This window comes from Peromyscus leucopus, chromosome 4 (genome assembly GCF_004664715.2).
Source record: "Peromyscus leucopus breed LL Stock chromosome 4, UCI_PerLeu_2.1, whole genome shotgun sequence".
Taxonomy (NCBI): Eukaryota; Metazoa; Chordata; class Mammalia; order Rodentia; family Cricetidae; genus Peromyscus; species Peromyscus leucopus.
The window spans coordinates 118,675,259-118,690,667 of record NC_051066.1 but is presented as its reverse complement, the minus strand read 5'-3'; the positions used below and the strand labels follow the sequence as shown (position 1 = coordinate 118,690,667).

The window sequence follows — 15,409 nt, the reverse complement described above, 5'->3', positions numbered from 1 at the left end:
TGGTCGTGCAGGTTGTATCCTCCCTGTTGTCCCCTTTGCTCTACAGAAGCTCTGTGGTTTGAGGCTGCCCGTGCCTCCTTCCCTTGTGTTTCCTGTGCTTTGGAGATCCCAGCTAGAACATCATTGTCTGTGCTGATGCCTGGAAGTGTCATTGATGTTGTTGTTTTTCCTCTTCTTTTTAGTCATTTCAAGTGTTCCATTTCGATTTCTGGTGTGTTCTGAGTTGATTTCTGTACAGAAACAATGCGTGGCAGTCTTTTGTATATAGATAACCATTTTTCACAGGATCATGTATAAAACACACAAATATAAAACATACATTTTCCTATGTGTGTCTGTGGTGGTTTGAAATTAGCTAGCTGGATAGTGACTTTGTTTCTGGCAATCTTCATCCTATCTTACAGATCTGAGTATCTGTTTTAACATCAGTACTCTACTGTGTGGGTTATTTTGTTCCTGGGATATATATATATATATATATATATATATATATATATATATATATATATACACATATATGTATATATGCATATTATATATTACAGTTATATTGTATATAATTATTATATATATTACAGTCCAGGTCCTTTATTTCTTTTTGTACATTAGGCTATAAATTCGTATGGAATGGACTCCTCAGGCTCCTTCCCTTTAGTCCGTACAAAGTATGTTTCTCTGGGTGGAGCAGCTTGGCACTTCAGCTGACCCCAGGTGCCCTTCTCTTTGGCTTCCTTCTTTCCTTTCTTCTGATCATTTTCCTTCACCAGTTTCTAAGATGTCTCTGTTTTTACAATGCTTGACGTGCTCACCCCGCACATTAATTCTCTTGGCAAGATTCTTGCCTTCACTTACTTGTTCACAACGATGCCCACAGCATGCTGGGTGACGCTGTAGACTCTTCCAGTTTGGCTGTGGTAACAGTTAATGGGGCTTTCCTTTTTGGACGTTCCCTTGATGTCTGCAATACCACCCTGGCCGAAGATTTGCATGCATGTGGGCAGAAGAGCAGCTCCATGCTTCCCAAAAGGCCTAGAGAACATACAGCAAGTACCCTTCTTGTTCCCTGTGTGTTTGTCATTTTGGTGAGTTACTGGAAGATGGCTGCTCTGGCTGAAAGGCCCTTGGGCATGTTTTGAAAGTAGTTATAAACCTCCAGTTTGGTTCTCTCTTGTTACGTTATGGCTACTGAAGATGTTTTGTGTTTTTATATGAATTTCAAGATAGAGTTATTTATTTATGGAATGTTGCATTGATGGGGATTGCTTTGAATCTGTAGATCACTTAGTAGTGCAGGAATTTTAACAAATTAATTTTCCTAGGCTTTGGACATAGACATCTTTTTACCATTTCTTTTTCATGTTCTTTCCTCAGCATTTTAAAATTACCATGGTAGAGGGCTTTCACCTCCTTGGATAAGATTATTCCTAGATATTTATGGGGTGTGTGTGGACAGAGTGGGTTGCTTATGTGTTGTGTGTTTCTGTGTTGGACAGTACAAGTACATGTGTGTGGAGGCCAGAGGACAACCTTAAATGCCATTCCTCCAGCCAGCCATTTTTATTTGTTTATTTATTAAATTTATTTCCTTATTTATAGACCCTGTCTCCCATTTGCCTGGAACTTGCTAAGCATGCTAGGCTGACAAGTCAGGGAACCTCATGGACCCATGTATCTCAACCCTACTCTCCTCCCCACCCCATTACAAATTACAGCTTCACCATGATGGCTTGTTTGTTTGTTTGTTTGTTTTTAATGTGAGTTCTGGGGAATTAAACTTGGGTCCTCATTCTTTCAAGGCAAGCAGTTAAGTGGCTAAGTCATCTCCCCATGCCTATTCCTAGATATTTCTGTTGCTGCTTCTACTATTATGAATAGGGTTGATTTCATGATTTCCTTCTCCGAAAATGTGGTTAATGTGTATACAAAACCTACTGATTTTTCTTTTTATTTTCTTCTGGATGACTAAATTCATTTATCTATTCTAATAGTCATTGATGGTGCCTTTCAGTATATATACAGTCACATGTGCAAACAAGGAAAATTAACTTGTCCCTATTTGTATGTCTCACATCTCTTCTCTTGTCCCATTGCTTGACAAAACCTTTTCATATCATATTGAATAAGAGAGGCGGGATGGTATCATTGCATTGCTTCTGATTTGGATTCCATTCAGTGTGACAGTGACTGTGCATTTCCGCACCTCATCTTTATTATGTGCATATAAAATATAGCATCTTTATTCTTAAACTGTTCAGGATTTCTATCATATGGCGACATTGAATTTTATCAAATGATTTTCTGTATCTACAGAAATGATCTTAGGATTTTATCCTTTGTTATATTGACTTGCATATGCTGAACTGTCCTGGACTGAAACCAACTTAATCATGCTGAATTGCTTTTTGATGTACTATTGAATTGGATTGTTAGTATTGTGTTGAGAATTTTTGCATCTGTGTTTATCTGGGATATTGATCTATAGCCTGTCTCTCTCCTTTCCCTCTGTCTCTCCCTCGTTCATCTCTAGCCCCTCCTTTCTCTGCTTTTATGTCTTTGCTTGGTTTTAGAATCAGGGTTATGCTGGCCTCATAGAATGATTCTGGAAAGGCTCCCACTTTCAGTTCTGTAGAATAGTTTGAGAAGGATTGGCATTAGGTCTTCAAAAGAAGTTTGGCAAAGCTCCACAGTGAAGCTATTTGGTCCTGGGCTTTTCTTTGTTGCAAAACTTTTTATCATGAATCCAATCCTATTGTCTATAGTTTGTCTGCTCACATATGTTGTTCTCTTGGTTCAGTTTTGGTAGGGCATATATATCTATTTTATCCAGGTTTCCAAACTTGTTAGCATGTAATCATAATGATCCATAATGATTCTTGGTATCCATCCTAATGTTTCCTTTTTAACCTCCAATTGTTGTTTTCTTGGGTCATCTCTTTTTCTGTTGGTTAATCCAGATAAAGGTATTTCAACTTTTTTTTCCTTGTCAAAGAACTAGCTGCTTCATTGAATCTTTTGCATTTTAAAGTCTTTTTTATTTCTCTTGGCACTGGTATCAGCTTTCTTTTTTCCTACTAATCTATTGTTTTGTTTGGCCTCACTGTTTTAAGGCTTTGGGGTGCATCACTAAATTATTTATTCAAAAACTCTTCCTAATGTCCACGGAGGCACTATTGCTATACATTTTATGCTCAGTAGTGCTTTGGCAGCAGATCCAAATTTTCTTAGGTTGTGTTTTCAATTTCTTTTTCTTTTTATAACTCTCCCTTTGTCTTAGTCCTGTGACATTCTCTCAGTGTAGGTCTGTTTCAGTTGAGTCCAGTTGGCGGTTACTTGAGCTTCCGCTGTCTCTCACCACTTCTCTTTGAAGAGCTGATAAATCTCCAGCTACAGTCATTAAACTGGGGTTCAGTGCTTCTTTCTCTTTCCTCCTGGAATTTCCATGCTGAGTTTATCTGTTTACTTAACTGTGTCTCATAAACTCTTCCTGTGGTTCTGGGGATATCACCTGGGTCAAGGTATGCATGAGACAAGCACTCCATCATTGGACTACATGCTTGGCTCATAAGTACTCTTCTCCTTTTCTTTCTCGTCATTGTCATCATCGTCATCTTCTTCTTCCTCCTCCTCCTCCTCCTCCTTTTTTTCCTCTTCCTCCTCCTCTAGTTTATCTCAGAAAAGCTATTCCTGGGTTCAGAAATTCTTTCTTCTGTTTGGTGTAGACTATATTCCATACTCTGAATTGAATTTTATCCATTGACTAAGAATTTTAACCCCAGAATTTCAATTGATTCTTTTGTGTGATTTCTCATTTCTACCATAAATGTTTTTTTCTTTTTTATTTCACTTTGCAATCTATCTGCGTTCTTAACATTTAATGGGTTTTCTTTAGGATCATTCATTTTATTCAAGCATTTTCTAGAATCCCCTCATCCTTTGAACTCTTTATGGACAATTATTCTGTCATTAGAGGTACTATAATTTATTTTGTCTCTATAGTGATGCCTGCACATCTAATATAACAGTCACCTCTTCCTATTTTTTGGAACAATTTTTTCATAGAAAAGCATTTTTTAATTCAATGGGGTATGGGGTGTCAGTTGGACAGTCTGGCTTCAACTATAGGTGGGTTCACAACTGTAATCCCTATGCAAATGTTCTACTATAATAATTGGCAGCCTATGGATGCCTTTATAGCCTACACCTTGCAGAAGTCCATGAAGGCAGTGTGTAAATGTACAATGGACAGGGGTTCCAAAGGTTTGTGATTCAGACCACACAGTTTGGCTCTGATAGTGACATACTTGTGGTGGCAGTATCATGATTCTGAATGCTATGGGATGTGTAACTGACTATCCATAGGAGATAGGAGGTACTGATTAATGATGACAACAACTGCTGTGGTCCCAAGGACATGGGCTGTAGAAGAAACCATCCCAGGTCCATGAGCTCCATGTAGGTTAGGTTGGGGGCTGTAACATGCTGACCACATGGCTAGTTCAATGGAAGGCAGACCTGTTGTTAGGATCACTCTTCTGCTGCTGTCATAGGGGTCACTGACACTCCTTTTTGTCTGGTATTCTTCCTGCCTATTGCGCTAGCCATGGAAGGTCTGAGTGCTAGTTGCTGTGGGCTTTTACCCTTTTAAGTTGCTTTTGTGTCCCTATCTTGCATATTTCTAGGGTTGACTCTCTCTTTCTTTTTGAAATGGAGCCTTCCTTTGTTTTCTTGTTTCATTCTCCATGGCAATAGCTGGCACAGGACATTTTAAGTTAGCTAACTTGGGTCTTCTCCCTAGGAAAGACTTACAATAGCCTCACTTGTGATGGGTTCTTATCCAACCCTAAATATACAAGAACCATCTGTCCCATGAACAGTGAGGGTTATGAACAAGGATCTCAAGGGATAAGATTTCAACATAAGAATTTGGTTATGGTTATTGTTTTAAGATTATTTTTAGTTATGTGTAAGTGTGTATGTGTTCATGTGTATATGTATAGTTATGAGGATGTGTGTACAGGTGCCAGAGGCATTGGATATCCAGAAAATGGGAACAGTTGTGAGATGGGAATTGGTGCTGGGAATTGAGCTCCAGTCCTCTGGAAGAGCAATAAGTGCTCTTAAGTCTGAGTTATCTTCCTAGCCCCCCAACAAAGAGTTTGAATGAGGTACAAACATTCAGAGCTCAGCATACCTCAGGTACTCCACATTTTAGCCTTCCTCATCTTTTTTACTTTTTCCCCATGTGTCCAACAAACCCAGTTTGAGTTCTTAAAGTGCTGCTCATCAGAAACCCGTGGTGAATCAGATTTTTTTAAACACCAGTTAAAATCATACATCCTCCTTATAAAGCAGTGGCCAAAGCACTTTACCTTACGTTTCCATTTTATTATTGGGCCCCATGACTGATCTGAGTTCACCCAAAGTTGTAGTAGATACAGCTCAGATAGTGTCAGCTTCCCTGGTCCAGCATCCCTTCTCCTCTTATTTGGTTTTTAATTATGAGAGTCTTCACTCTAGAGAGGGTTTAAGGTTCCTTGGGAAGTTTCCTTAAAATGATTATCGGCCCTACCCTTAGACACTCTGGCAGTAGGTGTCAGATGACCCCTGAAAATTTGCATTCAAACAGTTTCCAGGTGACATTTGTTGATACTGCTTATGACTGAGCTGCAGTAGATGATACACAGTTCCCAAACCCTAGCTTAGCTTCTCAAAGGTATAACCTGGGAGAAAATGGTGGCAATAATGCTGGTAGAGGAGCTGAAGTCATTGGATAAAGGTTGGTCCTTCACGACTTCCCATAGATGACAAGTGTTTCCTCCATTTTCCCAGAGTCTGGTTTTGTGTCTTAGCCCCTCCTTGAGTAAACACACTATCTTTTTGCTCAGCTTTCTTCTCTTGCTCACTCTGGTTCATGTTTTTCCTTAAATATAAGCCATCTTCACCCAAGTCCTTGCCTGAGACGATGATGCTTGAGTGTATCCTAAATGATGTCAGAGTCTTGTGTCTGAATCCTTCTAGTCCCTTGTGTCTAATCACTGAGTTTTCTTAGGATGTTCACACTTCACCATGGAAGGGGCTTGGAGAGACAAAGGAAAATGCATGTTGTATCTTCACACTGTTTACTTCCCCTGTGCTGCACTTGCCACATTCTATTTTGACTAGTTGTACAACTGTGCATATCTGCTGTCTCTCCGACTCCGCTGGGCCGGCTGCGTCTCTCACCATAATTGCTTTTGTGTATAAAATTATACTTGCTAAGTAATAGGCACTTTTTGAACAATTTGGAATGAATGACCTGATGAACCAGTTTTTTATACATCACTTACTATTATAGCACACATTTACGAAGCTGTTTACAAAGTACTTTATTACAAATTTTCATTCCATTATTCACAAGAAGAAGAAAACACATTTTTGCTAATGTTTTTGTAGACTTGATCAAGTGGCTATTTAATGTTCTACTGAGCTTTTTGCTAGGGATTACGATACAAAGATGTACAAGATAATTCTGCTGCAGTTAGGGATATAGGTCAGTAGTAGAGTGCTGGCCTGACATGCTTAAAACCCCAGGTGTGGTGGTGCATGCTTTTTATCCCCACGTTCAGGAGGCAGAGTCAGACAGACCTCTGTAAGTTCCAGGACAGCCAGGGTTAGAGAGAAAGATGCTGTTTCAAACAACAAACAAACAAACGCCCCACCCCCCAGTTTGATGCCCAAACATACAAAAAATAATTCTTCACAAACTTCATTCAGATCTTGATAAGCTGTAGCTTCTGATTCAATGTGTCATGTCAACTTCTGGCTTTCAAACACATATGCACATATATGTATGTACATACATGCTTGCACACACACAAAAAAAGAAAATTGATGATACTAATGTTTGACTAACTGTTCCAAAGTCGTAGTTTCAATACTTCAATTCACTAAATGCCCCCAGGAGGCATATTAATTACATCATGCTAGACCCCAATTCCTGAGTTTCTAATTCAGTGAGTCTGAAGTAAGGCTGAGAATCTTCATTTTTTTTTTTTTTTTTAAACAAAGCTCCAGGCACTAGTGATGCTGTTGACTTTGTGAAGCATGCTGAGAACTACTGCTGTAGTGTCAAAGACAGTCAGGTACATGGATGACTGACATTAAAATGTGGAAGCTCAGCCATGGAACCATTAGCAGGAGAGGGTGTGGGCCCAGGGAGGATAAGTGAAAGAAACAGTTCTGGCTAGAAAGACCACAGAGAGTTCCAGAGATGAAAGGAAAGAGTATTCCAAAGACTTTAACATTATTAAAGCACCAACAGAACAAGGCAGTTACTACAGGATACAAGGTTTGATCAGTAGTCAGGGTGCTGGGGAGGGGCCACTAAGACAAGAAGGGCATTCTGTGCTCTTCTTTGGCCTTGTCAAAGCAATAGGGAGCCAGTGAAGAGCAGGTCCAAAATCTTTATAATATTAGCCTAGAGGACAGTGACAATGTATTTAAGAAATAGCTGGATGTATCCAGAAATGACTAGAATCTGACAGGGTGATGACACTAAGGACATAAACCTCAGCAGTGGGGTGATGGTGGGTGGGGGGCATTTAGTGGGATGGAAAGGACAGAAGTGTCAGTCTGCCAATAGCACCAATAAGTTGGGAGCTTCATCCACGCTATGTTGTTTTCATCACCTAAACTGATGACTGTACCAAATAAATATAGAGCAGGTGTTTGAAGTAGGGTGAGGAAGATGAGTGAGGTGCTGAGAAAGACTCAAATACAATGGGGTTCTTTGGTAAGCAATTAGATGTGCAGTGATGCAGCTTGGGCGATGTGGTCCACGCATAAGGAATGAGAGTGCCCAAACTGTGCAGAGAGGGTAATCTGAGTGAAAGAAAATAATTGAGTGATTTACGTCACATCTCACATCCTGTTGTTATAAGGAAAGCTATCCCCAAACTGTTTACAGGAACAGTGGTCCCTGATTCAGTCATCAATCTGTCTTGGGCAAAGGACACAAGCATTGCCTGTGTCTATTCCACACCTTTTCAGACAGGGTGAGCTGCACAGAGGGAGAGACTCCACAGCCAAGATGGATTTGAAGAGGTCCTGAGAAATACAAATCACTTACGTGCCTGGCAAATGGTGCTAGCTGTCAGCCAGAGCCCAGTGTGGCCTGCCGGCCAAAGGCTACTTCTCTGCTGCCTTCCCAGGATGCCTGGGCTTCCTCACAGGGTGATGCCTGGGTCTCAAGAGAACTGTGGTGAAAATGTGTCATCTCTATGACCTACCTTAAGAAGTCACAGGATCACTCTGTAGGTGTTTGCAAGCCCAGCCTGTTTTAGAAGGAAGGAACACATTTCCACCTCTTTGTCTCAGTGGGCAGCGTGTACAAGTCATACTGTGAGATCAGCACGTGGAGAGGAGGAGGTCACCTTTGACAACTACATCTCTAATGTGACTTTTTTTTTTTTTTTAAATACGAAAAGCCCAGAGAAGAAAAGAGCCCGACTTCCTTGGCCTGAAGCTTTCTGTTCTTTCCTGTGTGGTCAAGGTACTCAGTGTTCACATGCTGCCTGTCAGGAGGGCAGAATAATAGGAGCCCTAATATGATGCCTGAGTTAGCCATCTGAACTGTGAATTTGAGAAAATGGTTCTCGGGGCCACACTGCTTTCTCTGGCTACGGATGCTCAGGGCTCCATCCCAATTCTCAACTGCTGTGTGACATCCCTTGTGCCTCCTCTCCAGCCCCACTTCACACAATGTGTCAAAACTGTGTTCCACAGAGACACCTCAGAGGCAGGTGCAAGGGTTTATGGAGCGATGTGTACTCGCTTCGCACACGCTAATCACTGGCAGGCTTTTTTTGGGAAAATCTTTTTCTAGGGCATGAAAAACAGCATCTGACAATAGGCTGGTCCCAGCTGACTGGCAGACTGGCACCAGGGAAGAACCACTCAGTTCGTTACCTTCCACTTCAGTGATACTGCTTTAGGGAAAACACAGTGTACTGGACACTCCTTCCTAGGTCCCATTAACCCTTACAGGCCAGGATATAGGCCCTTAGGCCATCTGCTTCAGGCAACGGATGGAGAAATAGCTTGTGCTGTCATTTGCCAGAATTCTGTATAGCAAGGGAAGCAGGGAGGGATCCTTTGAAATAAAACCCACACAGCCCTCGTGCATGCTAATGAGGGAGGCCACTAGCCAATTATGGACACTGGTAAACTAAGGGCTGGCATCACCATAAACTGGCATCGTGTGTTCTATGCCCGTTTACCCACTGACAGCTTTGAGCGCTGAAGCTGCGCCAGGCATTGTGGATGCAGCTGTACTGCAGAGGCACCACCCCGCCTGGGGTAGGATTCGATGTAACAGTGCAATGTCAGGGTCAGGAAACCAGGTTCAAGCCTGACTCTTTAGACTCATGGTAATTGTCCCTGGCCTCTGCCACCGTGCGGCTGAGACTGCAGGCCTGACAGAGATGAGGTGCAAAATGTCCGGCCTCTAAAATGAGAGCCTGTGCCAGCCAGCCTTTCCCAACCTCATGCTGACTGAGGATATTACAGTACATGCTCAGGGGTCAACTCCCTCTTGGTGCAAGGCTATGGGCCATGGCTGTCCCCACTGACACTTCACATTCATGCACTACTTCTCAAATTCCCTGTATGGGCAAACTGGATATTTCTGAACGCTACGGGTACTTTTATGAACAAAAGAGTTGGCCCTTCCCATGGCGGCACTCATTCTCTTGACTCCCAGACCTGGTTCGCTCTTGGTGTCCCTACCTTGTGCCTCCTCCTTCTGCATCAGTGTGCTTGCTACAGTCGTCTTGCAAGCATCTTGAAAGGAATCAAGACAAGCCAGATGGTGACTCTTTGGAGGGTTGTGTGCTAGAGTTGCAGAGTGCTCGTGTCTGACAAGCATCCTGTTCCCATGCATCTGTACCAAAGATAATACTGAATGGACAGGGTCTTGGGCAGGGTCTACCAGCTTGTTTTATAAATGAGTTGACTGTACCCAGCCACGTCTCTCGTACTGTCTATGTCCGCCTCATGGGATGGCTGAGCAGTTGCCACAGAGACTAGCCCCTCAAACTTGGAATATTTACCTGGCTTGCCTCAAAAAAAAAAAAAAAAAAAAAAAAAAAAAAAAAAAAAAAATTGCAGACCTACCCTGATTGCTAGCCAGTTAAGACTGTAGATTCTAATTGTCTGGGAGATTCATAGGCATGGGATACCTCTCTCCTCTGGCCCCTAGCCCACAGCAATCCTGATTTAATTGTTCTCGGTTGCACATGGGTACTGGGATCTTTAAAAGCTTGCAGGCAGCACAGATGGGCTGCAGGCCCCAATGGGTTAACTGGAACATCCTTAGAGCCTTCCTCTTGTCTCCTTCCCAATTCAGCCATGTGACTTTCATTTTTAGATTTGGAATTTGCAGCTGATTCCTGCAGCTGCTTTGGGAAACAGATTTTAAGGAGAAAGTTAAAATGCACAGCTGAGAACTGCGACTCCCCCCACCCAGCACATTTATATGCAAATAGCCAAGAGCCTTGTTTTTGCAACCACTGAAATTGAATCCCAAACTCAGTGATCTTTCTGTCTGTTTAACCTCCCCTGCTTCCCCCCCCCCCTTTGTTCTTAGAGGCACATTTCTACCTACCTTTTGTTTGTCTCTTGCATGTCCATGCTCAGCCATGCGCCACCTCCTTATTAATAAAAGCAGATTATGTTTCATTTCCATAGAGCTGTATTTGCTGGGATAGGTTGGTATTTAGTGTTTGCCAATTTTCACAGGGCAGGAAGCCTTCTACTCTGTGGGATTAAGATAAAACTGCCTGAAAAGGAACATCTGGGAAGCTAAGAGTGGGCATACACTTGTCCAAGGCTAGAGGTGTCCAGAAGTAATTTTAAGATGCCACCAGATTCCTTTCCTTTTCTCTAATGGGCAGGGATGATTTTAGAAGCACAGGCACCCATCTACCTACTGTCTTGTTTCAGGAGGGAGACTCATGCTTCTGGAGGATTCAATACCATTTAAGGAGCTGAGAAAAAGCTCATCAGCTAGGTTCCTAAACCTAGGATGATGATATATGGATGCAGAAAATGGTGGGACTTTTTAAAAACATTTTTTTTTTCAAAATATGTTAGCCATTTAAAGAATGTACAAGGTCCAGTGGGATGTCTCAGTGCCTCCGAGCCTGATGACCCAGTTTCCAGCCTTGGAACCAACTCACACGGTGGACGAAAAGAACTTATTCTTACAAGCTATTCTCTGACCTCTTCACAATGGTGCAAACACAGTACAATAATTTAATTTTTTTTAAATTTAATTTTTTACTCATTGATGTTTTGCCTACATGTATGTCTGTGCACCACATGCATACTGGATGTCAGCAGATGTCAGAAGAGGGTGTTGGATCCCCTAGAACTGTAGTGACAGACAGTTGTGAGCAGCCATGTGGGTGCTGGGAATCAAACCTGGGTCCTCCAAAATTGTAAGTGCTCTTAACCACTGAGCCATCTCTCCATTTCCAGTAATTTGTTTTAAATAGGAAAAACGAGCCCCAAATGGTGTTGCATGCCTTTAATCCCAATGGGGGACAGGGTAGAAGTATGTGCCACAGAGGTGGTGGCAGTGGCAGTGGCAGTGGCAGTGGTAGTGGTGGTGAGGATCACTGTAAGTTTGTTCAAGGGTTGGATTACATAGCAGAAAGTTTCAGGCCAACTAGCTAGGGCTATCTAGAAAGACTTTGTTTTTAAAGAAGAAAGAAGGAAAGAAAGAAAGAAAGAAAGAAAGAAAGAAAGAAAGAAGGAAAGAAGGAAAGAAAGAAAGGAAGGAAGGAAGGAAAGAAAAGAAAAGGAAGCATAATGAATTAATTTGTGTCTTTCACACAACTGTCCCAATGTTCATCCTTTTCCTCATTTCCATAGCAATAGTGTCAAGATCCAATGGGGCATTCATTGACACTAGTTACGGCAGGATACTCTTTTCCAGGATCTACAATGAATTCAGTTTTGTCTTCATATACTCCTTGAATCTGGGACAGTTTCTCAGTTTTTCTTTGTCTTTAATGACCTTGATATCTTGGAAGTGTGACAGGCCTGCCATTTATAGATTTCCCTTCCTTTGGTTTTGGGGAGGGTAGGGCTCCCTAGACAATTTTATTATGTGGCTAGAATTGAGAACATTGACCCGAGATAATAGAGGACAAGACTCGATGCTTAGTAAATTGCTTCTGGAAGTCATGAGAAAAGTGAGGCAGTCACTGTAGCAGAGTGTGGCTCATCAGCACCTGGACCCATCTGTGAACTCTTTCTCTAGAGCTTTCTTCAGAACTGCTGCTCTTAACTCTCCCTTCTCTTCCTCATATTGAGATCACAGATTAGAGAGTTCACTTGGTATTGGCCCAACTTTCTCATACCACATTAACATAGAGTCACTTTTAAAATTGGATCATGTCCCACCTTTGCTGAACACCAAGGGAAGATGGCTGTGTGTAGACCCCCAGTCCTATAGACTCTCCATGCCCAGGCTTGGGCTTAACCCACACTCTCCTCTCACTGTACCAGCAGTTCTCCGAGGCTGGGAGTGAGCCCACAACCTCCAGGACGTTGCTTTTTCCTGTGTGGGAAATTTTCAGGTGGCTGGATGCAGATGAGTTGGCTGTTAATCCTCAAGAGTTTGTTTCACTCTGGTCTTGATTCCCTTCTTCCGGTCTTTACCTTACTTCCCCTTCAGCACATGATGGAAGGTTCTACCTGTGTCCTGAACTTCTATATCTCCAGCAAGGAGGGTAACGGCTAACGCAGGCAACAACTCTATATTCTTGCAAAGGGAAGAAGCACCGAGAAGAATGCAGTAAGCAGCTTAGAACTGGTTAAGAGGAAGCTTGACTTATGACATGGAAGTTACTCTGAGCTCTCTTCTCCTCTACTTGCCCAGGCTCCCTCTTTGTAGATTGCTGGCTCTTCCTAGCCCTTTCCATCTTTCTATTAGAATTCATCCGTTTCTTCTGCAGGGAAATATGGCTCTGGAGAAGAGCCAGCCAATAAATCCCTCTCTCCAGCAGGAGTTGGCTAGCAACAGACAGCCAAGTACATAGCCTTTCTTGTCATAGTTAAAAAATGGAAAGAAAGTCTGGGTACCCAGTGTGACCCTGGTAGATGTTGAAAAGGCTAAGAAAGTTATGTTGCTTTCCTGGTTTCTAAAAAGCAAAGAAATCAAATATTGTTTCTTCATAGGGGGTTATACACGTGTGTGTGTGTGTGTGTGTGTGTGTGTGTGTGTGTGTGTGTGTGTGTGCACGCATGCATGTGTTGACACTATTGTTTCTATGTGCTAGGAAATCTGTCTATGTATGTGTATAACATTTACCTTTATATTAAATTCTTAAGTGATGAATGATTGCCACTATGTTCTAGATATGACAGCCATGGCTATGAGAAGGGAAGGGAGGCCATAAGGCTGATATTTAAATCTTTGTTTTCTGATGGTCCAACATTGCTGTTCATACTGTCTCATTTTTGAATAGCTGCCTGTAAACCCAACAGACAGAGAAGCTGGCCCCGTGTGGGCTGTGCCAGCTTACAGTTGCTTTAGGGAATTGAAATGCACAGGTATTCTGGCTTAGGAAATTGAGAATTAGCTGCATGGCTTAAAGAATCTCAGGATGTTTTACCCTGCCTTGCTGTCAGGGGGATCACACCTGTCAATCACGTCAGTACAGCACACTTGTTCTCAAAGTCTGGCCCCCAGGGCAGCAGCAGCAACTGCATTACCTGGAAGTTGTTAGAGGCACAAAGTTCTGACATTTCTTCCCTGGATTCCCAAACCAGAAGCTACAAGACCTAGAGCCTAGGTTGAGGTCGAGGATCTGGGGCTCACTAGTGTCTGAGGGCAATTTTGTTTCTGACCCTAGTGCAGAAGCCCCCAACCAAAGCAGTTAGGATAATAGCTTCTGGATGCTTACTTGATGTGGGGCCTTGTGCAAATTAATTAGTTCCTTGGTACCTTCGGTTGCTCATCTTAAAGGGGGAGGGGAAGCAGTAACTACTTCATTTTGTCAAGATAGAATTAACTTCCGAACAATTATTAAACAGTGAAGATTGCTATTTAACATTAGATGTTTATAGATTCTCTGTCCATATTAATTATACTTTTCCATTTACCCAAACAAAAATCTAGTACTTTTCTAGCCTCTTACTGGTCGGGATCTTTTAGAGGGGATGCTGTTGCCTCAGTCTTTACTAGACTAGGCTCTAATGAATCTCCTGTCAACTGTGTGATGCCAATACCTGGTATCAGATGAAATGAAACCAAAGACGCTGTTTCAGGAGCAGCTTGCACCTCTCTGGGAAGCATTTGATAACCACATGCTAGATGCCTGAGTCTTGTGCTTTGCAGATAAAGAGGCTGGTGACCAGCTCTATTGAGTCCTTTATTCCTTGCAAAGTGGACAATTGCTTAGAGAGGATGATCGCTCAAGACACACTGACATTTACCGAGTGTTTGCCTCCTGACTCACTACACACGACTGGAAGGCACGGACAGGAGATTGATGGGCAAGGAGGCCCAAACAGTCAGAAAAAGGCTTTGGACAGAAGATTGCTAAGGCAATTGTTATTCAGGCCACAGCTCAGTCTTGTCCACAGGCCAGGGATAAACAGGAAGGTTTCTTCTATAGAGCATTTCAGAAGGCTGCATCTATAACAAGTGTCTTCTCTCCTTGGTATCAGTATCAGAACTCATTGTGAACCCTCTGATTCCTCAGTTTTTCTGGATTCTAAGAGAAGGAGAATTGGAAGAAAAAGAAAAAGAAAAGAAAAGAAAAGAAAAGAAAAGAAAAGAAAAGAAAAGAAAAGAAAAGAAAAGAAAGGGTGTGATTTCTTGGTGGAAAATATGGTGAAGTGTGTCTACTTGAACATGAAGAAGAGGCAGGCACTGAGTGTGCCTCACTAGCCATTGTCACAGCCAGTTAAACCACAGTAGCCAAATCAGTATATTAGGAAATAGCAGTAGGAGAGGTAGCCAAGAAAATAGATCTTTGTGTAAAAGAAAAATGAGCATGTGTTCAAGTATAAACTCAGGATAAAAAATCTGGATGCACCATCTAATAATTGGTCCTGGGAGTATTTTGAAAATGAAGTCCAGTTGCTTCTCCCCAACTACCAAATAACAAAATGAATTTCAGCTGCATTAAAGGTACAGGTAGCAAAGGAGAGTCACATATAAACACAGACTTAAGCAGATGAAAAAAAAATAAAACCAAGGAGAAACACGTGGGCACCTGAACAGGTTCTTATAGTTAGACAAAGACAAAAGGTGTCCATTTAGGACCTAATCAAGACCATCAACTCTCTTGTGCTAGGTGACTTTAATAAAAACAAGAAATTAACCCAGGAACAGAGATAAGACAAAGGTATATTC

General features: G+C 42.0%; 1 pseudogene; it reads right to left on the bottom strand.

The window, feature by feature from the left end:
- Positions 1-605: 605 nt before the first annotated feature.
- Positions 606-1,130, bottom strand: LOC114703582 (annotated as a pseudogene).
- Positions 1,131-15,409: the final 14,279 nt, after the last annotated feature.